Genomic DNA, 26353 nt, shown 5'->3' with positions numbered 1-26353 from the left:
ATTCCTGGGGAGCCTGAAGGCTGCCTTGAGCTGGAGTGTGAGTGTGTGTGTGTGTGTGTGTGTGCACATGCACATGTGCTGTGTGATGGTGTGTGTATGCATGTAATCTATGTGTGTATGTGTGATGTGTGTTCTGGTGTGTGTGTGTGGGGGGTCTGTGTGAATGTGTGCAGGCTCATGTATATTGAGGGGTAGGAGACAGGGCAAACAGAGGCAATGGTGGGAAGATAGAGCAGTGATTCTCAATCCTGGCTGCACATTAAATGTCATCTGAGAAAGCTCTTAAAAGTATTCACAGATAACGGTGATTTGTAGGAGAATGTCCTCGTTCCTACGACCTTTGTATTGAAGTATTAGGGATGAAAAGTTATGACATCTGCAACCTACTTTCACTGGTTCAGCAAAACAAAACCAACACCCTCACTCCCACCAGAGAGAGAGGAAGCAAATGTGGCAACATTTGGTGAAGCAAGGTAAAGACCATACCCGTGTTCATTGTATTATTTTTTTCAACTGTTTTATAGGTTTGAAAAATTTTTTTTCAGAATACAATGTCAAGAAAATGTATGCTCACCTCCTGACCCAATCCCAGACATTCTGATTTTATTAATGTGTGGTGAGGTGGCTTTTTTTTTTTCAACTTCACATACAATTGTAATGTTGAACCAGGGTTAAAACCTGTTGGGTTGGAGGAAAGCTTTTAAAAGTTCTGTTCTTGCTACTCCTCCTGAAATGCCCTGCTGTCTTTGACAGCCATTTCACCATAGAAGTTGGAAGCAGCAGCCCAGACCTCCAGTGTCAGTGGAATAACAGGGACAGCTAGCTGCTCTGCTGGCTAGGTGGAACCTTGAACTCACAGGCCAAAGCATCGAGACACTGGAGAAGTACATCTGTTATGAAAGAAAGGTGAGAAATTGAATGTATCCCAGCTGAAGCAGAATTATTGAGACAGATGGATCTAGAATTTAAAATAAACATTATAAAAAGAATTAAGGAAATAAAAGGGAAAGGTTAGGAATATGTAGAAAAATTAAGAAATTGTTTAAAAATCAAGTGGAAATGTTAAGCGTGGAAAATATAGTAGTCGAGGTAAAAGGATACAGGAATTGGAATTGATAGCAGGATGGAAACAGCTGAAGAACAAGTTAATGAAATGGAAGATCAGGTTGAAGAACTTGCCCAAGAAGCAGTAGCAAATGATAAAGGGGGAAAATATATACTATTAAAAATGCTTTGAGGGGCGCCTGGGTGGCTCAGTCAATTGAGCATCCCCAGGTCATGATCCCAGGGTCATGGGATCAAGCCCCTTGTTGGGCTCTGTGCTGAGCGTGGAGCCTGCTTGAGATTCTCTCTCTCTTTCTCCCTCTGCCCTTTGCCCCTTCTCTCTTTATCTCTCTCTCTCAAAAAATTCTTTAAAATAGGGAAGATAGAAGTAGAATTGCCAACATTCAGAAAAATAAGAACTCTAGGAGAAGAGGAAAATGGAGAGGATAAAATATTTGGAGAAATAGTAAAAGTTCAACTTTCTGAATCAAAGACAAGAGGTCCTGGCTTGAAAAGGCTTCTAGAACACCATACAAAAAGAGATAGAGAAAAACCTTCACCTGATTTAGGGTAAAACATAAGAACAGCATAGACACATCCTAAATATTTCTGGAAATGAAGCAGATTGTCAACAAACAAGAATCAGACTGACATCAAGAAGACACTACAAGTAATATGGAAAACAAGGAGGAGTAGGTATAAATATTGTCAAGTTCAAGAAATAAATAAGGGAAATTAAACTTGAGTAGGAGGTTTTTTTTGTTTTGTTTTGTTTTGTTTTTTGCGGGGGAGGGGAGAGGAAGGGGCAGAAGGAGAGAGAATCTTAAGCAAGCTCCATGCCTAGCGTGGACCTGACTCAGGGCTCAATCTCACGACTATACATCAAGAATCAGATGCTTAACCATCTGAGTCACCCACGTGCCCCATGAGTATGAGTTTTAAAGACTACTGACCACAACAAGACCAAAAGCAAAATATGTAGCTTTTTAAATCAGCAAAAGGAAATTCTCCCTATCCAATAGAAACCAAGAAAGAAAGAAAAAGAAAAAAATCCTTATAAGTTGTGAAATTCATATGTTCTAATCTAACAATAATTGCAATAAATGCAAATGAATTAGACTTACTTATTGAAAGATACCTAAGATTAGATGTTTTAAAGAAACAGTCAATATTATTATTTTTTAAAATAAGAAATACACTTAACATGAAAAGGCAAAGAAAGCAAGGACTGGATTCTAGGCAAATATTAGGAGATCTAGGGTAGCAATTTTAATATGAGACAAAACAACATTTACTATAAAAATACAATAAACATAGCAAGAGGTTGTATACTAGTAAAAGGAATAGTAAAAAAATCATTACCAACAGGAAACTATATGCCCTTAAAAGTGTACAAATACATCAACAATTCACAGAATCCCAGGGAGATGCTGGTAATCATTATTTGTCATTGGATGTATTATCATATTCCTCTCAGAAGTGGACAGATTAGTTAGTGGTCTAAAAATAATCAGAGCTATCTTGAAAAAATCTCTGCTACTGGTGTTTTGAAATTTTATGATAATATGCTATAGCATGAGTCCATTTTTGTCCATCTTGCTGGGTCCTCACAGGCTTTTTTCAATGTGGCAATTGATGGCCTTCTCTGTGGGGAAAATCGTTATTGTTTTGTTAATGACATTTTGTGATATTGTGAATTATAATAAGAAATATGTATTTGGTCTTCAACCAATTCCTAGCACTGAGCTCTCAAAATCTTTGACATTACCCATGATCAAAGTGTCTTATTATGTTAATGAGGTGACTTTTAGAAAGCCCTTTAGGTAACTTAAGGATGGGGGCTCGTTGCGGGGGGGGGGGGGGGGTGGAGGGTACTAATCATGTAACCAGAGGTTTGGAACTTTTAGCACCCCACCCCACCCTCAGAGGATGAGATGAGGGCTGGAAGTTGAATCTATTGCCAATGGCCAGTGATTTAACCATCTTGACCATGGCCTCCATAAAGACCCAGAAGGAAGGGGTTTGGAGAGCTTCTGGGTTGATGAACACCTGGAGATGTGGGGAAAATGGTGCTCCTAGAGTGGGCATGGAAGCTCTGTGCCCCTTCCCTAGAGCTTGCCCTATGCAACTCTTCCATCTGGCTGTTCCGGAGTTATATCCTTTTATAATCAGCTAGTGATCTGGTAAGTAAATTGTTTCTCTGAGTTCTGTGAGCCACTGTAGCAAATTAATCCAGCCAAAGGAGGGGTCATCAGAACATTTGATTTACAGCCAGTGGGTGAGAAGTACAGGTAATAACTTGGGCCTGTGATTGGTGTCTGAAGTGGGGCAGGGAGCAGTCTTGTAGGACTGAAATTTTATCTTGTGGAATCTGATGCTGTCTCTAGGTAGGTGGTGTTGGAACAGAGTTGAATTGTAGGACAGCCACCTGGTGCCCAAGAGTTGTTTGTTGGTGTTCAAACTGGTACTTTAACCTATTTACATATTGCCCTCTGTTTCTCTGGAACTCCTCTTATTTAAATGGGGCATCTTCTAGAGAGTTTCTTATCTTTTCTTGCATATTTTCTCTATCTTTATCTTTTTAATGTACTTTCTGGGAAATTTCCTCACCTGTTTCTTCCAACTCTGCTGCTGACTTTTTGAAATTTCTCCTATCTTTTAACTTCAAGAGCACTTTTTTGTTGTCCGAATGTTGCTTTTCTTAAAAGAGAATCCTGTTCCTAGATCATGCTTGCAATACTTCATTTCTTTGAGGCAATGAATGCTTTTTAAAAAGAAATTCTCCTCTTCTGAAACATCTGTTTCTTGAAATCTCCCTGTATTTGGTTTTTATTGATGCTACAATGAATTAGCACAACTGTAATGTATTGTCTTACTATTCCATAGGTAGAAGTTCAATATGGATTTCACTGGGCTAACATCATGGCATCTGAAGGGCTATGTTTCCTTCTAGAGGCTCTAGGGAAGAATCTGTTTTCTTGCCTTTTCTAGCATTTTAGAGACCACCCACCTTCCTCGACTCATCTTCAAAACTAGTAACCCACATCTCTCTGGCTCTTTGTTGGTTGTCATATCTCTCTCTGACCATGGCCAGGACGAGTTCTTAGTTTTTAAGGAGGCATGTGATTAGACTGGGCTCATCCAGATACTCCAGGATAATTTCATCTTAGAATCCACTGATGAACAACCTCAATTGCACTTGTAGGCTTCAAACTGCAAAAGTGCCGTGTCATGTAATATATTCATGGGTTCTAGGATTAGGACATGGACATTTTGTGGGTGCCATTATCCTGCCTGTCTTTTTTTTTTTTAGAGTCATCTCTATGCTCAGTGTGAGGCTTGAACTCATGACCCTGAGATCATAAGTCACACACTCCTTTGACTGAGCCAGCCAGGCACCCCTATCCTACCTGTCTAATCTCCTTCTCTCTCTCTCTCTCTCTCTCTCTCTCTCTCTCTCTCTCTGTCTCTCTTTTTTCTCTGATTTTCACATTAGAGGATTTCCTCAGATGTCTGGTAGTCCTTAGTTATCTGAACATGGTCTTCATCATTCACCCCATTACCATGGCCTCAGAGTGCTGTCTGTGTAGGAAAACGGGTCTCTGATTTTCTCATGGCCCATCTGTGTCTTTGTCCTCATGCCTCCAAATTGGAGATAGTGCCATAACTTTTCACTTAGTTTTATAGCCATAGGAATATCCAACACCACATATGCTTAAATTGAGGACAACCAGAATGTAAAGCACCTCCATCCATTTTCCTATTTAGAATAGTCTCCAAATTCTTGGCCAACTTACATATAAAAAACCATTGCAACATAATTGAAATAGATATTTACTTCTAAATTTTATTGGGATAATTTCATTACATATACACATTTACAATGATATATTAGAAAACAACTTAATGTACTGCTTTTTCCTCTTGTATATATTTTTAACTTTTTAAAAAATGTTTATTTATTTTTGAGAAAGAGGGATAGAGACAGAGCATGAGCAGGGGAGGGGCAGAGAGAGAGGGAGACATAGAATCCAAAGCAGGCTCCAGGCTCTGAGCTGTCAGCATTCATGAGCTATGAGATCATGACCTGAGCTGAAGTCAGACACTTAACCGAATGGGCCACCCGGGCGCCCCTCCACTTATATTTTAAGAAACAATTGTATTCAGACTCTTCACCAGCATCTTGGACATCCGTGTCTTCATCATCAGTAAAGCCATGTTTTGAAACTCCATAGTACATTGTCTTTATTTCCATTTGGGGCATTTGACATACATTAATCTTTGAATCTATATTTTTACTATCACTGAAATTTGTATCCCAAGCCACAATAATCCATGTCAGGACAGGGTTTTGGTTGTTTAATTTGTCCTAGTGCTGTATGTGCATGACTTCCACAGACAACCATTCCCTGTATTGATTTTAAAGTGAGCGTTAAAGGCTTGTTTACAAAGACATGTGACACTTGTAATTGTGAGGTGCTACCTCCAGCAATAATTACTAAATCTGTGTCAAATTTCTTTTGCCTTCTTTATTTACTGATTCTGTCAGGTGCCATCCCTAATCATCCCAAACCAGTATTGATTGAGGTCATTTCAGGTTGATGTTTCCTCTCCAAACAGGATTTTTGTTCAAAATAAGGAAATTGAGAATATATTCCCAATAATGTGAGGGATTTTGTAAGAACTCAGATTTGGGGCAATTCTTTTCTGAGAGATAATTTTTAGAAATATATGATATTTGGAGTGAAATTCATCCTAAATCAGTTTTATTGCTTATTCTCAGTTCCCTCTTATGATCTTCTCATTTCTGGTTGCACATTTTGATCCATCAATCAGCAGCTTTTAAGGATAGGGGTTCTAAATATCACTTACACACACTATTTTCTACCTCAAGTCCTGCCATTCCCTTCATCTTCAGGTACATATTCACCTGGCAACTCAATACCTCTGATTGATGTGATTGATGTCTATTAGGCATCTCCAACTGATAATGTCCAAAACAGAATACAGAAGTAGCAATGGACCTTCTTGCCCCTTCCAGAACTGTTCCCCCCCCTGCCTTCCCATTTCTGTTAACAATGCCATCATTCATCCTGTTACTCACGTTCAGACACCTGAAAGGTATTCTTGAGTCTTCTCTTTCCCTTATCAACTCCCACACTGGATTCCTCCCCAGTTCTATTAACCTGAAGACCACTAGTCTGACCACTTCTGACTTCCTCCACCGCCCCCACCCTGGTTCCAGCGCTCATCTCTCTTCTCTGACTTTTGTAAAAAGCATCAACACTGGCTTCCCTGTTTTCACTTTCAACTCCAAACAGCCTACACACCACACAACAGCCAGAGGGATCCTTTTTAAAACATAAGTCCTTTGCTCACATCCCTCCTGTGGATTCTTTTCACATGTAGAATAAAATCCAAAGCCTTCAAGTGGCTGACAACAGTGCCTCTCCGTCTTTAACAGGCATCCAAATCATCAGGGGATTTGTTAAAATACAAATCCTGATGCCATAATTCTGGAGCAGAGTCTGAGATTTTGCATTAAGCTTTCAGGTGACGCCCATGCTCTTGGTCTACAGATGGCACTTAGAATGACAGTGGTCTTTAAAACCATTCACAACCTGGCTGCTGTCTTTGTGAGCTCATTCCTACCACGCTGGCTCTTCCTCAGTTTGTACCAGCCATCCTGGGCTTCTTCCTCTTGCATGAAAATGCCTCTTCCTGTGCTATCTCCTCTTTCTTAAATACTTTCCCTCCAGATACACACAGGACTCTTGCTTCATTCAGGTCTGTGCTTAGATCTCATCTTCCCAACTATAGCTTGGTCACACTCTTTCACTTTCAACTTTTCTGTGTCCTATTTTAGATCTATCTCTTGTTAAAGAGCATATAGCATGAGTGTTACACTTTTTATATAGTCTGTCTTTGTCTCTTATTTTGGTCATTTAGCCCATGTGTATTTAATGTAGTTATGGGTGTGCTTGAGTTTATATCTACCATTTTACTATGTGATTTATCTTTTTTTTCTGTCATATATTTTTTTCTGTTGGATTTGGTGTGTGTGTGTGTGTGTGTGTGTGTGTGTGTGTTCTCCCCCTCTGTTATCTTAGTAATGATACATTCTTTTACTATTGTTTTGAAGGCTACCATAGAGATTATAGCATGTATCTTTCATTTATCAAACTGTAATGTTAGTGGGTACTTTTATCTTCTTCCCAGTTAATGCAACTGGGAACCCCACAGCACTGCTTACCTTCTCCCAGCCTATATGCTATTATTGTCACTTATTTCAATATATATCTTGAGCCCCATAAGCCATTATCATTATTATTTTTTTTATAAAGTCAATAATTTATTTCAATCTATCTGTATGTTTATCCTTTCCATTGCTCTTCATCTTTCTTACATCTCTGAGCTTTTCTCTCGGATCATTTTCCTTCTGCAAGACCCCTGGTAATTTTCTTTGTGTGAGTCTACTAATGACAGATTTTCTACATCTTGTGTTTGTTAAGACTTCTGAGACAGAATTCCAGGTTGGAGGGTTTTTTGTTTGTTTGTTTGTTTGTTTGTTGGCCCCTACAGCATATTGAAGATGCCATTCGATTTTCTTCAGCTCATGTTTCAGGTTTTAAGAAGGCAGTTGTAAGTCTGTGTTGCTCTTTCAAAGGTAGTCTGTCTTCTTCCCTTGATGTTTACAAAAGATGTTCTTTGTTATTGGTTTTCAGCAGTTTCAGTTTATTGTGCCCAAGTGTGGATTCTTTTTATTTATTCTGCTTTGTCTTTGCCATGCTTCTTGAAACTATAGGTTGATATCTTTCAACGGTTTTGGAAAATTCTGAGCCCTTGTCTCCTCCAGGATTATTTAAGGTCCATTCTTTCTTTTCCTCCTGACACTCCAATTACACATATGCTGGATATTCTCACTTTATTCTCTATGCTCACTGTTCTCTTTCCTGCGTCTTCCCTCCATTCTTCTCTTACAGAGTGAATATACCTCTGTGTATTTTCTTTTGTTCTGACTTCCAGTTTGCTAATTCTGTGTTCTGGTGGGTCTCTTATGTTCTTTAACCCCATCCATAGGGTTCCTCATTTTGGTTGCTGTCTTTTTAAGGTTCTAGTATTTAATATTGAGTTCTTTTACAACTATGCTATTTTTATTTTAAAAATATGTCCAGTTCTGGGGTGCCTGGGTGGCTCAGTCGGTTGAGCGTCAGACTTGGCCTCAGGTCATGATCTCACTGTTTCTGGGTTCAAGCCCCGTATTGGTTCTGTGCTGGCAGCTCAGAGCCTGGAACCTGCTTTGGATTCTGTGTCTCCCTCTCTCTCTGCCCTTCCCCTGCTCACATTGTCTCTCTCCCTCTGTCTCAAAAATAAACATTAAAAATAAATAAATAAATAAATAAATAAATAAATAAAATGTCCAGTCCTATAATGAAATTCTTCATGTTTCCTTTTATATTACATTTGTATCTGAGTACTCCAAAATCCAGAGTTGCTGTGGGACCATCTCTTTATCTGTTGTTTCTGCTGGTTTTGTGTATGCTGTATCATTGCCTATTTCTTTTGAGAGGTCTGGGTTCGCACCAAAAATCTGATATTAAAGCACTGTTCAAAAATCTTGATTGGCTTTCCATTGCATTCTAAACAAGAGCCTGAGTTTTGGTCTAACACTCATATGTCTCCAGAATATGGTCCCCACTTACCTGTTCAGCCTCCTGTGCAGTTCTTCCCCCCGGTGTCTACCGTCCCTCTTTGGTTCACCCTTCAAACGGTGCATCGAACCTGCCATTCCACACAATGCAGCAGAGACCATGGAGCTGAGATGCAGGAGACCTGCCACTGACCAGCTGTGTGACCTTGAGAAAGTCGCTTCAACTTTTCAAGTTTTAGTTTGGTCAGCTGTCACAATGGTGACTCAGTCTGCCTATCTCACTCTGTGGTTGTGAGGCTGAAATGCAATAGGGTTTGTGAAGAGCCACAGAGGACAGATTTTGCTTAGTCCCGCATTCCTCTCTTTTGGGGGAGAGGCTTCTTGTCCTGCTTCCGCCCTTCGCTTGTGTGGGATATCAGTCATTGCAGCTTACTTCCCTGGACCAATCAGAAGCCTTCCTGGGAGATTTTAAATTCGAATTAAAGGAAGAGATACGGCATCTCTCAGGTGGGAGAGCTGGCAATGCGAGGCAGGGTGTTGGTGTTGGTGGGTTTCTAGTGGGCGCAGAAAGCCCACCTCAGAGTGAAGCCTCTCTGGGTTCTGGAGGCATTTAACTTGGGGATCTGGGTATTTCTGAGGCCAGCTGCAGCTCTTTCCACAGTAAGCAAATTCACCCATCGATGATTCTTTTTGCCCAAGCTAGATTGCTATTCGGTTCTGACTCTTGCGTGAAGTCACCTGACTAACTCAGGGGTCAGAGATCAAGGGACTCCCAGATAAGGTCACTTTCCTCGTCCGTTCTCTCCGCTCCTCAGCGCCCTCATCAGGCCAGTTTTGTCTTGTTGTCCCCTCTGATTCTTATCTTCCCACCAGACCTGAGGCTGTGTGTGAGCAGAAAAATAGTCATCTGACTTGGTGTTCCTGGTGAGCTAGGATGGGGATGTCAGTGGTTGAGGATGAGTGTACTAACTCACAGGCTCAGACAGCGTCAGCAGGCCCTCAGAGTCCTTGCCAGGGAGCAGATACTAGAAAGCTCCAGTGTGGTTTCCAGGACCTCTGCCAGCTTCCAAGGAGGGCTGAATTTGGATTTCTATGAATGTCAATGGCTAAACTACCTTCATTTCCACTCAGATCCACCAAATGCATGTTTCTGGAAGTGGAGCTGAGAGTCTGCATGTCTGTCAAGCATCGGGGACATTTTAATATAACCAGAACTAGAGAATCTCTGAGCTGGGTTTTTTCTGATGCTTTGAGTTAATAGTTTTACTCCTTCAGACCCCTGAGCAGAGAGCAGTTTAGGGAAAGTTATGACCAAAGCAAGCCAGCGAACTTCGCTTCTTGTGTTAATGGTCATAGAGGCCTCATAATGACAGGATAACACAAGTGTCCCGTAATTAGCGTCTGCTGTTCTGTTCCCTGAGGTCAATTGTTCTGCAACAATGGCCATGCTCAGCACTGGACAGCCAGCAGCTCAGCTCGCTCCCCTCCACATTCCATTCTCCTGAGAGAAGAGCCCCTGGGTTCTCGGGACTTTAACCCTCTCCTGCCAGGATCCCAAGGACCAGCACTGAGGTGGGGGAGGTTTATGATCTGGGACTGGGCACCCAGGGAGGTGGGAGAAAGATTTTACAGAATGACTATTTGGGTCGGCGAGCACTTTGCATCTAACTCTGTGTTTCCCAGACCCAACACGCCAACTTTCGGGACCGAGGCACAGGGATGCTCCTGGGGATTTTGACTGCACCAGGATCTGAGACACACTGACCGATTCCCTACCTCTTCCATGCCGAAGAGTTGGCTGAGACATGTCTCTGTCACTCAGACCGCAAGAACAGCTTTCCGTATCTCAGCGGGATTATGAGTGACCAGCCGCAAAGTGGTGTGGTGACAAGAACACGCATTTGACCCTAAAGCCTGTGTCAGTTCCTGGCTGCCAGTCATCAGCTATGCGATTTCAGGGAAGTTGTTTAATCTCCGAGCTGCAGATTCCTCATCTGTAAAATGAGGCTAAGGATGCTCACCTCTCTTATTTGCATATTTAGATTGTTTCCAGTTGTTTTCTTCTTTTTTTCTTGGCATTAGCAGTTCAGCAGTCAAGGTTCTGGCCACATTGAGGTGTCCACGAAAATCACCTGGGGAACTTTTATGAAACAAAGACCTAGATCCATTGAGTGGAAATCCATGAGGACCCAACTACTTGGAGAATGGGTACTGGGAGAAAGTGCTGCAGGCCCTCCTGAGGGACACCGTTTGTTGAAACCCATCTCTGAGAGACTTGCAAGGACTGTGACATGTAAAAAAAAAAAAAGTGTGATTTTGCAAAGGCATCAGTTTCAAGTGTGCACACTGGTCTGTTGGAGCAAACTAGCGAAGAGTGAGCCTAGCCAAGTGCCCAGCATAGACTTGTCTGTCTCTCTCAGGCTCACAATGGTTTCAACACTTTACTTGACTCCCTTATTTAACCTCAAATTTCTATTGCTGGTCTGGGCCGCTGCCCTGAGCTCCAGACCCATGTATCCAGCTACCTGCCGGCTCTCTCCGCTTCGAAGTGGACACTCCTCTCTGGTGGGATTTGTCCCAGCAAAGTTCCCGATCTCCCCAATGCTATTCCACCGTCAGTCTCAGGGGCAACTCACTTCATGGCAATTCTTGCAGTCTCTCAGGCTGAACATTTTGGTCCTCTCCACACTCATGATAAGATAGCTTTACCATCCTCATGGTTCCCACTGCATCCTAAGCCACTGTCACCTGTCTCCTGAATAAGTGCTGTAGCATCTGAACGATCTCCCTGTTCATTGCCACCTTAATGGGAGTCCTTCCACAAATGTCCCCCTCAGGTGCAGCCCCCTTCCTCCATTCCATGTTCCTGCTTTATTTTTCTTTTTTGCACTTACTACTAGCTCTCATTATTTTGTTTATTTTGTGGTTGTCTGAACTCTGATGATATAAGTTCCACAAAGGCATAGATTTTTGTCTCTTTTATCATTACTGGGTCCCCAGTATTTAAAACCTTGCCAAGTGATAGACACTCAATATATATTTGTTGAATGAATACATGAATTGCCTGCAACATCTAGGCATCATTGTCTTCACTTTATTGACCAGGAAATGGAGGTTCAGAAGATGAGTTATTTTTTCCAAGGCCACACCATGAGTTGAGAGAAAAGCTGAGTTTTGAAATTAGGACTGACATACTCCAGAGATCATTTTTCCACATGTGGACGAGGGGCCATTTTTGCAGTCTACCACAATTTCCTTCTAAATGTCGCTCCTGCGTTTGCATTTCAAATCGAGATTGCTGTACGTATAGAGCAACCTGAAAGCTTAACTTGAAGACAAAGGGGCTTTCTTACCCCAGTCTCCCAAAACTCTGTGCTCTAGAGCCAGCTAACCCTGAAGGAAACCACACAGCTGTTGTTGGCACTGACATGATGAGGAGTTGTACCCTCCGTGGGTGGCTCTTATGTCCACTGTTCGCACTGGTGAGGAATCATAAGGAGGAAGATACACAAACCATGGGAAGACCCATTTACACAATATTTACCATGGAATTACTCACTCGGTAGAATCCTTGAGAGTTTTAAGTCTGGGCTCCAGGGTCCAATGTTAAGAGGTTCTGGGAGAAGAGAAGGAACCAGAACAGATACCAAAAAGGAGTGACCTGAGAGGTAGAAGGAAGAACAGAGACGTGTGGTGTCCTGAAAGTCAACTAAAAAATGCAGCAAGAAGGATTCTTAGAAACAAGATCAGGAAATGGTCTTATGCGGAGAAAATGATGAATTTGCACTGAAGGATATAAAATAGGACCTCAATAAATATAATGATAAGTAAACAATAGGACTTCCTATCTGGATAAGCAGATTTAGTATTATGAGGATGTTCGTTCTTCTTATATTAGCCTTTAATTCAATGTAATCCCAATAAACACACATACACATACCCTCACATTGATGGCATTTAATGAGATTATTGTAAATCTGGAACAATGGGTATGAAGAAATAGAATGAAATTTTCTGAAAAGGAAGCATAATCAGTGGGACTTACCTTATCCTTTTCCCAAACCATGTTGTAAATTAATGAAAACCACAAAAGAGACATGGATGCTGAGAACAGGGCCCAGAGTGTAGGTAGAGACCCAAGGACCCATGGCTGTTGGGCGTAGAAGGAAGTTGGTGTTTCACCTTTGAGAAGGAAATGATGAATTATTCAGTAACTCGTATCTAAATTGGCTAGTCATTTGGATTAAAAAGTTAAGCTAGAAACTATTCTCAGGTCTTTACTCCAAAATAAACTTCAGAACTAGATCAAAGATGAAAAGAGAAAAAAAAAAATGGATCTGTAAATCCGTGCAGTATTAAAAAAAAGAGAATATTTTAGAAAACTTTAGAAAAACTAAAGGAAAAGATGTACCATTTATTAATTTAAAAAAAAATTTTTTTTAACGTTTATTTATTTTTGAGACAGAGAGAGACAGAGCATGAACGGGGGAGGGGCAGAGAGAGAGGGAGACACAGAATCCGGAACAGGCTCCAGGCTCTGAGCTGTCAGCACAGAGCCCGACGTGGGGCTCGAACCCACAGACGGTGAGATCATGACCTGAGCTGAAGTCGGATGCTTAACCGACCGAGCCACCCAGGCGCCCCAAAGATGTACCATTTAATTGCCTGAAGATACATTTCTACAGAACAAAAGAAGTTATAAAGTTAAAAGATAAATACCAATGTGGAAGAAAAACTTTTAAAATATGTACGAAGAGGGGCGCCTGGGTGGCGCAGTCGGTTAAGCGTCCGACTTCAGCTCAGGTCACGATCTCGCGGTCTGTGAGTTCGAGCCCCGCGTCAGGCTCTGGGCTGATGGCTCATGGAGCCTGCTTCCGATTCTGTGTCTCCCTCTCTCTCTGCCCCTCCCCCGTTCATGCTCTGTCTCTCTCTGTCCCAAAAATAAATAAACGTTAAAAAAAAATTAAAAAAAAAATAAAATATGTACGAAGAGGGGCGCCTGGGTGGCTCAGTTGGTTAAGCATCTGACTTCGGCTCAGGTCATTATCTCATAGTTCGTGAGTTTGAGCCTCACGTTGGGTTCCGTGCTGGCAGCTTGGAGCCTGGAGCCTGCTTCAAATTCTATGTCTCCCTCTCTCTTTGCTCCTCCCCCGCTCATACTCTGTCTCTCTCTCTCTCCTTCAAAAATAAATAGAAACATTAAAAAAAAATGAAATATATATGAAGGAAAGGGTTAATATCATTACTATTAATTAGGAGTAGGGATAAAGTTGGGGGCAAATACTTAGGTGGGGAAGGAAGAGCCTTAGGCTCTGTCCACCCCCACTTCTTACAGGTGTTCGCCTCTTTGAACCCCTACTAGTAGCTTGCAAGTGGGCAGGCTGGGCCATCAGGATGTTTCTAAATACCAGAAGCTGAACCCTCCTGTCCCCAAACCAATCCTCCATCCAGGGGGCCCACCCCGGACCCTACGGCTCCTTCCCCTTCCCCAAGTGGTCATCATGGGGACCAGGAGGAGTCCTGTGAGTCCTCTTCCCCTCAGAGAATGAACCTAGGGGACTTGAGGCCTTGCTGGGCATCGGAGTGAGGTGGGGGTGGGGGGTAGGGGGGCTAGGGCTGCTGAGTAGGGGAAGAGGTGGGGTGCAGAGTCCGAGGTTTAAGGTTACAGGTGTGGGGAGGAGATCTGAAGGTCATGAGCAGCATCTGGGAGGGGAGTTGAGGAGAGGAAGATTTGGCGGTAGGGGCCCAGCAGGTAAGATTCAGGAGCAGAGCAGATGCGGGGTGGGTATTGTAGGCCATGATTTGCAATGAGTCCCCTTTGCTAAGGGGACGTTACCTTCGTGTCCTGTTTTTAGGAAATAATGTGATGTGTGAAAACCCATCTTGAGACATTACTTCTTTGGTTCATTCATTCAACACATCATTTATTATTTACTCTGAGTCACAGGAGCAAAGCTCTGGGATAGTCTATTCCTGTGTGTTCATAAACGTTGTAAGGCAACGTGAGAATATTTGGATTTAACATCAGATACCACAAATAACCAACCCCCGGCTCTAATTTGCTGCCTTTCACTGGGGTCAGAGAAACACAGGGTGTGTGTGGGTTTCTGTCTTAAGTTTATTAAACCTGCTGTGTGCCAAGCACTGGGTGAGCCACTGGGAGTAGAGGGCTGATGATCCTTGATTCTGGTTTATTCAATTAATTAATTAATTTATTTATTAAAAAAAATTTTTTTAACATTTATTTATTTTTGAGAGACAGAGACAGAGCATGAGCGGGGGAGAGGCAGAGAGAGAGGAGACACAGAATCTGAAGCAGGCTGCAGGCTCTGAGCAAGTTGTCAGCACAGAGCCTGATACAAGGCTCAAACCCACAAACTGTGAGATCATGACCTGAGCCAAAGTCGGATGCTCAACCGACTAAGCCACCCAGGTGCCCCTGGCTTATTTAGTTTAATATGAGGTCCCAAACAGGGTCACAGAGTATCCAAAGTGAAACAGCCTTTGTGACACAGTCTGTTTCAAAGCAGTTGAGATCAGTTGCCATTTTGGCATTTGACTTTTGGTGCTGGGCCAGAAAAAGGTGTGTGTGTGGCGGGGGGGGGGGGGGGGGGGGGGGTGGGTGGGACAGACAGAAAGACTTTTACCAAATGCAGCTATTTAATCCACTGTCACTTTGTATGAGTCCCATTGAATTTTTAATGGAGGAGATGTTTTTGTGTGGGTCCAACTTCAGGACAAAGGGAAATGTAATGAACACAGGGCAGAGTTGATAGTGTTTAAAAACATGTTCAAAGATCTTATACTTTGTAACTGAGTTGCTGAGCAATAATGGAAGAATTCCTGACACAGCAGGGTGAGCCTGGCTAAGCCTCTCCCACTGACAACTGGGAGGAGGGGCTTTTATTCCCTAGCAGAATGCAGGCTGGATTTCAACTCCACTCACCTCCTTTGTACAGTACACAACCTATACAACTGTGCATGGTCACCTTGGCTTTGAGCTCCTAAGTCCCAGTTGTGGGCTCCTCCCTCTGGCTTTGCCTCTCCAGCTATATCCAGACCCTGTCTTCCAGGTTCTATCTTCTCTACCAATAGCTGGCTTCATGGGGTGCTCTGCATGTAAGAAGTTACTTCATACCACTCTGCCCTTGCTTTTACTGTTTCTTCTGACTGAAGCTCAGCCAGCCCCCCATCATTCCCAAGACTTTGTTTGGGAAGGTCTTTATCCTGCAAGTCCATCTGTATTCCTTCCATCCTGCCTTCTTACCTCCTGCAGCCTCCACCCCCAATACCTGCAGCCCCTGGGTTACCCCCTTTGGCACTCACTGCCTTCCACTATTGTGTCTGCCCACACATCTGTCTAAACGCAGCTGCTCTAGGGCAAGGATCACCTCTGCCATCTTGGTAGCCTGCCTCAGCCCTGGACCTGGCCACAGAGGAGAGCAGGAAATGGAATCAGATGAGGAAATGGCTTCAGCCTGAAAAAGTGGTTGATAGGATGCAATGAGTCCACACTGTAGATAAAGTCAGTCATGATTCGTTGGTTCAACAAATGCTGTCTGAGTACATGCCGTGTGCCAGGCCCTGTGCCGGCCCCTGGTGCACACTGAGTAACAAGATACTGTTTCCGGCTCTGCTGGGGTCTCAGCTTCCACACACATCACTGGGACAGAGAGAAGTGTGAAGTGGTGATTCTGCTTGGAGGAGCGACAGGGGGAAGAAAAGGGGCTCTGAGAGCCTCAAATGGGCCAAACCTGGCAGGTACAGGGCATGGAGCCCACGGCTCTGGGAGCAGGAGGAGGGCAGCAGCCCGGGCTGGATGCTGTTTCCTACCCTCCCGTGACCTTTAAGAGCTAGGCCTTCCTCTCAGGTGACCAGCTCAGCCAGCCTGGGCCGGGTACTACCTACCACCGCCCACCCCCCCAATTCCCCACTGCACCTTTGAGGAGGGAGGAGTGTCCCAGGCTGAATGCACTTGAGCCCCAGGTCTGATCGGATGGAGTACCTGGTCGGAGTGGGGGGCTGCCCTTAACGCAAGCCCCTTGCTCTCAAGTACAGAGGCTACCCCAGAGCCGAGGGCAGTCAGGCTCCCTTTCTGGGCTGGGGCCAGGCTGCTTGCTAAAATTTGAAGAGCCCATCTGCTCACCTACTGCTGCTAGAGTTGCCATTTTAATAACCAAGTTTAGGAGATTCAATTAAGATTGGGAGCCTCATCCCTCTTCCAGGGAGGCCTTACAATTGGTGTTTTTCTTTTCAGGAGCATGAGTGGGGCCCTTTGCAGGGGTTTTTGTACAGCAAACGGCACAGAGAGAGAAAAGAGAAAAACAACTTTGGTTCAAAGATGCCAATAATAGGGGATTGCTTTTCTCAGTCTCCCCATGGAGGGTTGTCAACGGCACAGGCATAATCAGGCCGGCGGCTGCCCTGCTCCGAGAGGGGGACGTGTGCTCCTTTGTCATGACGGGCTGAATAGGATGTCCCTGCACCCAGACCTGGCCTCCCGGCTGACAAAGGGCCCCTTTGTCACCCCGGGCAAAGAGTGCTGCAGAGGTTGCCACAGCAACTCAGGGACACAGACTTAGCGTGCAAGTGACATTTCAGATGGGAAGCGGGTATCAAAAATTCAAATTTCTTTATGTATAGTGGTTTCCCTCTCTGGATATTTTAAAGAAACAATGTGGCAAATGAAATGAAAACAAGCCAGCGGTAAACACATAACCAAGCAAGCAAACATCACTGCCAGTCAGCATGCTGCTTCATCCTCCCTCAATGGGTAAAAAGCCATCGTTGGAGCAAGCTGTGGGTTCTTCTTATCCAAAAGGCAACTGGACACCATTACAGAAAGTTTGAAAAAAAAATCGTCTGCAATTGCACTTGCTGAACCCAGGACACTTTTTCCTTGTCTCTGTCTCTGCACTCCTTCAGCAGTCGTGGATGATCCACTCCATGCCAGCCCAAGAGCTGGGGCGGGGGATGCAAAGATAAATGAGGTTCTTGTCTGCAAGGGTGTTGGTATAGTGGGGGTGCCCGTGTGCATGTGATCTCCATGCAACTCTACTCAGCCTTTCCTTGGGGTCTAGACAGTGCCCATCAGAGGCACTAACCCATGCTGTATGGGGAAAGGGGGTGAGCAGAGCTTTATGGGGGAGGAGAAATCCGAGAAGTGATTTGCTGCCAACTGGGCACTTTGTTGGCACTTTGTTGGCACTTTGTTGCTATTTGCTGGATGAAATGAGGGAGGAAGGGCTATCTTTGTGTTGTTTTAAAGGAGAAAGCATAGTAAACAGCAGCAGGCAGGTGAAAGTGTCCAATGCAAATGTCTTCTCACAGTAGCTGGTGCAACACCGGAGACACCACCCCCCCCCCCCCAACGTTTTATTTTGGACAGTTTAACAAACACTGTTGAAAGAATGTTACAAGTGAACACCTGACTATGCACTGCTTAGATTTGTTAGCGTTAGCATTTTACTCTCCTGGCTTTATCCTAATACATTTATCCATCTAGCCATTTCTCTGTCCATCCATCGTCCATCTTATTTTTTTTTTCCTGGACGCAATTCAAGCACATCCTTTGACCCTGAAACACATCAGTATGAAATCATTAACGAGAGTCCAGAATTTGTTTACATTTTTTCTTTTGATTTGAAATTTACATGCAATGAAATGGACAAATCTTAAATGTCCATTAACTGAGATTTGACAACCGCATCTGCCTATGTAATCCAAACCTTTATGAAGATATAGGACACTGTGATCACTCCAGAAGGTTCCCCCGTGCTCCTCCCAAGTCAAGCCCTGCCACACACAAGCTCTCTCTCACACACATACCATTTTGTCATTTGCTTCGCACTTACTATTACAGTATAATTACTTCCCATGTCGCTTCCTGGTCTTCATAGTAATTCATTCTTCTGTAACTCACTTCACCCTTTGGTCACCCAGGGTCTGCTCTCCTCCCATGTGCTGGGGACATGAACCCATATGAGCTGGTGGATCAGAGTTCCAGAGCCAGGTTGCCTGGGTTGAGTTTCAGGGCCAGAGTTGTGTAGGGCTAACCTCACCTAACCTCTCTGAGCTTTGGTTTCCTGACTTAGCCTAGAGATGGATGGTAAGAGCAACCTCCCATAGGTGGCTGGGAGGATTAGGGGAGTAATACATGTCAAACGCTTAATACGTAGTAAGTGCTCAATAAATGGTTTCTTTGAGAGAGTCCACAGCTAAGTGGTTGCTGTCAGCACTGCGGGACTGTGAAACCCTTCTTTTCATGTCCATTAACCAAACTGCTGTCTCTGTCCTATTTAAGACATAGGTCTCACTCCTCTGGGCTAGGAGATTAGGGCTTCTGCAGGATGATTTCCTGACGCCTCCCAGAGGAGACTTGGAAGGGAGTGGTCAGAAAGTTGTACATCTTTTATTTTAATGTACTGATGTTTCCCATAAGGTTGTGCCTCTACAAAGCCACCAGCAGTTGGGGAGTAACTGTCACTATAAGGAATTTTGCCAAATTCTTCCTTAAGGTGAGAAGTAACAACCATTTCTATCTTTATTCTCCTTTGTCCAGGCCAGTACATGACTGAGGCCACTGTAGGTGATAGAAAATACCAGGTGGGTCAGCTGACAATGGGCCCAAGGGTAGAGCTAAGAGACACCCATCTTTTTCATCTGCCTAACTCCTACTCATCCTGCCGTGCCCCACTCAACATCACTTCCTTCAGGAAGCCCTCCTTTCTGTTCCCATTCCACTTTGTACTCACCTTTCTTATGTTGATCACATTGTATTTAAGTGACTATTTGCTTGTCTGTCTCCCCAGTTCAGCTGTAAGCTCCTTGAGAGGATAAACTATGTCTCAATTATAATTGACTAGTCTCTGCCATGTGCTCAAAAATATTTTTCCTATATAAACTTAATGAGTATTTGCTAAAAGCTAAGTTCCAGTTCCTTTACAACTATTTTCTTTGTTTTAAAAAATATTAATATTAGGAGCACCTGGGTGGCTCAGTCAGTTAAGCGCCCAACTTCGGCTCAGGTCATGATCTCGTGGTCTGAGTTCAAGCCCCACATGGGGCTCTGTGCTGACAGCTCAGAGCCTGGAGCCTGCTACAGATTATGTGTCTCTGTCTCTCTCTGCCCTCCCCTGCTCACACTCTGTCTCTCTCTGTCTCTCTCCAAAATAAATAAATGTTAAAAATGTTTTTAATGTTAATATAAAAAAACCCAAGTAACTGTAGAAAATTTAGAGTAAAGGAAAATATAGAAAATATAGACTATAGAAAAATATAGTCTAGTGACATATAGAATATAGAAAAAATATAGTCTAGTGACATAGACAAACCTTGAGCATGATTGATTAAGAAAAAAGGAGGGGCGCCTGGGTGGCTCAGTCGGTTAAGCGTCTGACTTCGGCTCAGGTCATGATCTCATGGTTCGTGGGTTCGAGCCCCGCGTCGGGCTCTGGGCTGACAGCTCAGAGCCTGGAGCCTGTTCCGGATTCTGTGTCTCACTCTCTCTCTGCCCCTCCCCCACTTGCACTCTGTCTCTCTCTGTCTCAAAAATCAATAAAAAAAAACATTTAAAAAAATTTAAAAAAAAAAGAAAAAAGGAAAAAAAAACATTGATAATAGGTACAGTAGAATTTTTTTATTGAAGTATAGTTGACACACAGTGTTACATTAGTTTCAGGTGTACAACTTAGTGATTTGACAAGTCTCTACAGGTTGTGTTCACGGCAAGTGTAGCCACCACCTGTCAGCATACAACACTGTTACAGTTACCATTGGCTATATTCCCTATGCTGTGCCTTTCATCCCTGTGATTTATTCACTCCAGAACTGGAAGTGATACAGAAGAATTTATAAAACTGTAAAATAGTACTAAAGACACCTTTGCACCAATCCATTTGAAAAGTTAGAGGAAATGAACAACTTTCTAAAAAAGTATAGTTTACCAACACTTACTGGAGAAAAATATAAGACATAATGATCCAATTATAATTTAAGAAGTTGAACCAGTTACTAAAATTCTTCTTCCCCAAGTCACTAGGCAAAAATAATGATAACCTTGACACACAAAATTTGGCAACAACAGCATAAAAAAAGTACAACCAATTTTAATTATTAACATAGTTATAAACTGAAATAATTTTCTAAATGAAAATTCTAAATGAAATAATATCAAATGGAATTTAGCAGAATTAAAAAAACAAATTACAACCATATATAAGTTCCAGCAGTTTTTGCCAGGAATTCAAGGATGGTTCAATATTAGCTTAGAATATAAAATCCAAATGATTATTTCAATAGATGCTCAAAAAGCATTGTAAACCCTAACTAATGCCAGAAAAAAATTTCTTAGCAGACTAAAAACAAAAAGAAACTATTAATTGATAAGAAGAATTACCAAAAGTTCACAGAAGTATCTTACTTAATGGCTTAATGGTAAATGTAAACAGTGTGTTTATTGAAGTAAATAATAAGACAAAAATTCCTGACATCAACACTTCTATTTAACATTGATTCTAGAGGTGATGGATAATGCAGTAAGGAAAAACAAGTGGTAAGATGCTTGGAAAGGAAGAATCTCTCTCTCTGCAGATTACATGATCATTTACACAGAAAATCCAAGCTAATCTACAGAAAGAAAAAAAACTGTTGGCACAAGTAAGAGAATTTGTAAGTTTCTTGGGTACAAGAGAAGCATTCAAAGTTTTCCTAGTATCCTTATACGTTGACATATGTGTACATATATACACACACACACATATGTACATGTGCATATATAAATCTATATAAAAATATATATTGTATTGACTATTGTCAATATATATTAAACTGTCAAATATATATTGACTATTGAATATTTTAAATACATTACATTAAATTTACATTACATAAATTAAATATACATTATATTAAGCATATTAAAATATAATTTATAAATATATATGCAACCTCAATAGATTGAAAGGCTTTATTAAGAAATTTTGGTTCTCCCCGGTTTATCAATTAAATGTAATTCCAATAAAAACATGAACAGGGTTTTCTTTTTTGCTTAAGCTGAAATTTGTATGTAAGATCAGAGGTGTAGTGAGGTCCAGCAGTCAGGAGTGTGGGCTTTGAGCCAATCCTGGCCACAAGATGTATGTACTAACTGCACGTAAGATACTTGGCCTCTCTGTGCCAAATTTTCCTTACTTGGAAAACGGGGATAATAGTAGTACCTACCTCATGGGGTTTTATCAAGATGACTAGAGGTACAGCACTTAGCACAGAGTCTGGCACACGTCTGGCACTCAGTAGTTCTTAGCTGTTAGGCATGCTTCTTTTGATTTCCCTGCAGACAGCTGCACCCAGTGATTTCTTTTTTCTTTTTTGAATGGGGTTCAGTCACATTTAACTTTCTTGGCTTCTCTCCGTATTTAACCAGCACACTCTAATACACAGGTGTGCACTTGGCAGACAAAGTTCAGACCTTGACAATTCTCAGGGAGTGTGTTCCAGATAACTCACCCGTTAGAAGCTCCTTGTATTGTAAGACAATATGCACCATGTAATTTAAACTCAAGTGTAGTGTCTTGTAGAAGGAGCGTGGATTTCAACTATGAATCCTAGCTCCAAGAAGTCCTGGCTATTACAACAGCAATATATTGGGACAGACCATAGCTGTACTTGTGGTGAGCACACCATAACGTGTCAACTTGTGGAATCACTATGTTGCACACCTGAAACTAATGTAACATTGTGCATCAACTACACTCAAAAGAAAGAAGTCTTGGCTCTGGCTGTATGGTGGAGGCTCCAGGCCTTCTCTCTAAGCCTCAGTTTCCTCATTTGTAAAAAATGCTTTATAAATATCGTTCACTTTGAAGGCTGGCGAGAGCGTCCCAAAAGCTCAGGTGCTGGTTCTTAGCAGGTGCTCCATGAACTTCCCATGGACTCTCCACCCTCATTCCTTACATCCAGCCTTCACTTCCTCTCTGTGGGAAACCCCGAGGAGCGTGGAGTCTCCCAGATGGACCTTGGCATTGCCTTTCTGGAAAGATGGAGAAGAATTCAAGGGTGGGGACTTCAGAATCCTTGACTAGGAAAACATCACTTAATGACTCACAAGTTAATAGTGCTTCAGAGATTAAAGTGCTTTGCTATTTCATCATTGCTTCTTACAACAAACCCATGGAGTCAGCATTACCACCCCATTTTGCAGAAGTGGAAACTGAGACTCAAAGAGGTGTAGTGACTTGGCCAAGGTGAAACGGAGTTGAAAAGAACTCAGGACTTGAATTCGGAGCCCTTGGCATCTCACGCTTTTTTTCTGGGTAGGGGCCTGAGTGAATCGTCTTGTGCCAAAGCCTCTGCCGCGTGGGCATTGGTCCATTTGCTCTTTGGTCCAGCAGACGTTTGGAATGGAAGCTGTGTGCCATGCTGGCTGCTTCTCAGAGATAATGGACAGACTGGAATGCTGGGGACACGATGGCCAGGGCCCTAGGAATGCCTGGCTACTGCCCCAGATGGTAGTCACCCACCTCAACCAGGTTCCCAAAGAACATGCACACACATAGAGTGAGCATGCCTGAGGGAGCAGGAGTTCTGCCCTGTGACTGGATAGCCCAGAGCCCTGTGGCAGACACTTTCGGTGCTCTATCCACATCCCCACAAACCTCACCACTCCAGCACACGACCAGCTGCTGAGTGCTGGTACCTGTGTCTCTTCGCCTAGTGGCTTTCTCTAGTTGCCAGAGCCCCATTCTGCCTGCCAGGCTGAACTTCCTGGGAATTAAGGTCCTTTGGGAAAAGCCTGCAACCAAAACTTTTAGGAGTTGGTGGGTAAAGACCCAACTCCTTGCCCCTCAAGTGAGATAACTCTGGGCACGTGTTCCACGTTGTTTTCCAGAATTGTGCAGTGGAGTTAATTTTCCACAGTGGTCATTTACCTTTTATTGACTGTCTTCCTTTTCTCCTCTTACTTTCCCACCCCCCTGCCTGTGTGTCCTGGGATCACTCTCCAATCAGCTACTTGCACTAGGATCCTTGTGTCAGGATCTGCTAAACTCAGAGAGGTGAGATTTCCCCTGGGTTCCTCCGTCTTCCACACCCCAATCCAACTTACCACGTCTCACCACATCTTAACCCGAGTCAGATCTTACTGGCCACCAGGAATGCAGAGACAAAGGAGCAGCTATAGCTGGGCTTCTAAATTGTGACCCCCTCCCCCCACCTGCTCACCGGTAAGTGTATCCTGGAATCTGAACAATTTAGATGCTACTTCTTCCTCTGTGTGTGTATGTGTGTGTGTGTGTGTGTGTGTAGATGGGAAGGTCGTTCAAAGCTCTGTCTCCCCTGGAAGAGGGCATGAAGCATCCATGCTGTCTTAGCTCCTGTGCTAATCCCTGGAGACACCAAGATGAGTGAGCCCTTGTCCCTGCCCTGAAGATACTCATGGAGCAAATGCATTATTATGGTTTGGTAACACTTCTGAGTGCAGGCCGTTATTGGGGCAGTGAATTGAAACACTGAGTTGGAGTCTTGCAGCCAAGTCTTCATTAAGAGGTGTCACTTGAGTTGGGTCTTAGAGGCAGAGCTGGAATTTGTTAGTGTTTCCATGGTGGACAGAAAAGAGAATAGGGTCAAATATGCCCAGATCCTTAAAGCTCCTGCCCAGAAGGGACAAATAACATTTCCACTTATGTTCCCGTGGCTAATGCGAGTCATACTGTTATACCTAAGTTCAAGGAGGGGGGGGGGGAGTATAATTGCTCCAAATGCCCATAAGAAGGATGAGACAGAGTATTAATGATGAGACCTAAGGACTCCCACAGCTGGCTACATAGCTTCTCTGCCACAGTTGTTTCTGAAATGTTGGCTGTTTTGATTTAAAGCCAAGACATTCCTCAGGTAAAGGGGCCATAGTTGGAGTAGGACTCATTTCTCTCTGGGATCCCATGGCTAAGTGGATGTGCCTTGTATTAACCATGTCTTTTCTGTATTTGATGCTTTGACATCTGGGGCCTTGCAGACCCTGGACAGACTGCCCCTTCTAGGGTTAGCCAGTTCCTAGAGATAGTCAACAGCTCTGCTGTGCATGTATTTTTCAAATGTACACCAGCCAATCCAGAGCCCGTACCAGCAACCTCCTCCTTTACTGAGCTCTCACACCCCATGCCGCTGGCTATCCACCTGCTCTCATCACCCAGGACCAGGTACCACACAACGAGGGATAGTCCCTAGGTCCAGAGCCCACTGAAATTATTCAAATTAGCCAATCCTAAATCTTCCTGCCTCGCCTGTTCTTTTCCACAGAAATTCTTTTCCAGACAGTAAACGCTTTTGCCCACACTTCTCCTCTCTCCCTCTGCCTCCTGAACAATGCATATGCTTTCCTGTGTGCCCCGCCCCACCCCACCTCCATGGCATGGTGTGCCTCCTTCTCTTGGGAGCTGTAAAAAACTGTCTTTTCAATGACTATCGTCTCCTGATCTGTTTGCCTTGCCATATCTACATAATAAAACATATTAAGACATATATATATTCTGCTATCTCAGCTATTTATGATACTAGAAGCTGAGAACTGGAAGATGTACAAGCAGATATTCTGGGTCCCCTAACTGGCTTGCTGCAGGCAGGGCATGACCAAGCTGTCCTGAGCCAGCTGGTCAGGACTCAGGATCTCAGGTGACACCTGAGATTCCCCTCTCTCAGATTCTGTATGGGGTCAAGACGAAGAGAGGAAGGCTCAAGCCCGACTCCCATCCTGAGGACAACAAATGAGGCTGGCTATTTCTTTGGGGGAACTGAGTCATCAACTTCCTATCTGATCAACTGCCAACGTGAAAGGGCAAGTCCAAGCTTTGGGTCTGCGTGATTTCCTTGCTGGGCTCCCTCCTGGCCTTCCCGGAGACCTCCTTGGTGCTGACCCTCTCCTTAGGGAAGGGAGTGGACAAAAGTGACTGTGTTGGTGGTGTTGCTCCTGGCAGACCCTTAAAGAAGCCAATGGCTGTCTGTAGCTGATTCATTGCACATGGCCTCCAGCCTCTCATGGATGTAGTTCTATAGCTCTGGTCACAGTTAGTGAGACCAAGACTGTGGAAATATGGGCATCAGGAAGTGCTCCAGGTGAGAGATCTAGGTTTACGTACTGCTAATTAGTCCTGCTATTAAGACTGTGATGTTGAGCATTCCTCCCTGGACCTTATTCTTATCATCTGCAAAACGGCCAAAGTAGTCTTATTTGCTGACCCAGAGGATTGCTGTGAAGATTGACCTCCCCAGCCCACAGCAGAGGTGTCTACAAAAAACCCAAAACAAAACAAAAAAACATAATGAAATTAAACAAAAAATGATAGCAAGCTTTATAATCAATTGTGAAATATTGATAGCTTTCCTTCTGAGATCAGGAATGAGATAAGGATGTCTGTTATTATTACTTCTTTCCCACACTGTACTGGTAATACTAGCCAGTGCAACAAAGCAAGAGAAAGAAATAAATGTATAGGGATTGAAAAGGAAAGAACGCTCATTGTTACAAATGAGACAGAATGTGGTATATATATTTTTTAAAGCCACAGAATCTACAGATAAATTGGTAGCCTGAGTCTAGCAATGTTGCTGAATACAAGGGCAGTGTACAAAAATATATATATGTTCCAGATCTATATTGCCAAGTAA

This window comes from Prionailurus bengalensis, chromosome A3 (genome assembly GCF_016509475.1).
Source record: "Prionailurus bengalensis isolate Pbe53 chromosome A3, Fcat_Pben_1.1_paternal_pri, whole genome shotgun sequence".
Classification (NCBI taxonomy): Eukaryota; Metazoa; Chordata; class Mammalia; order Carnivora; family Felidae; genus Prionailurus; species Prionailurus bengalensis.
Note: the sequence above shows the minus strand (reverse complement) of the source record.